Source organism: Penaeus monodon, chromosome 31, assembly GCF_015228065.2.
Source record: "Penaeus monodon isolate SGIC_2016 chromosome 31, NSTDA_Pmon_1, whole genome shotgun sequence".
NCBI classification, from domain to species: domain Eukaryota; kingdom Metazoa; phylum Arthropoda; class Malacostraca; order Decapoda; family Penaeidae; genus Penaeus; species Penaeus monodon.
In genome coordinates, this window is record NC_051416.1 from 13,224,135 (window position 1) to 13,224,336 (window position 202).

General features: G+C 37.1%; 1 protein-coding gene across 1 annotated transcript in view; it reads left to right on the plus strand.

The window, feature by feature from the left end:
• Positions 1-202, plus strand: part of LOC119592896 (phosphonoacetaldehyde hydrolase-like) — a 36,463-nt gene that overhangs the window by 2,454 nt on the left and 33,807 nt on the right. The gene's annotated exons all lie outside the window — the stretch shown is intronic.

The following is a 202-nucleotide window of genomic DNA, read 5'->3' on the forward strand; positions in this document are numbered from 1 at the left end:
ATGCATTTCAATTTTTATTGCCGTTCTGTGTTTCAAACTAAGTATTACACGAGGTTATGAATCCAAACCGGGAACTGTTTCTTTATAGCTAATTCGACTGCAGTATAACCTCACTGTAACTGTTACGTGGCTAAGTGCATTGTTTGAAGCTGATTATGGATCGCTTCAGATACGCCAAACATAAGATTCTTTTTTCACCTGT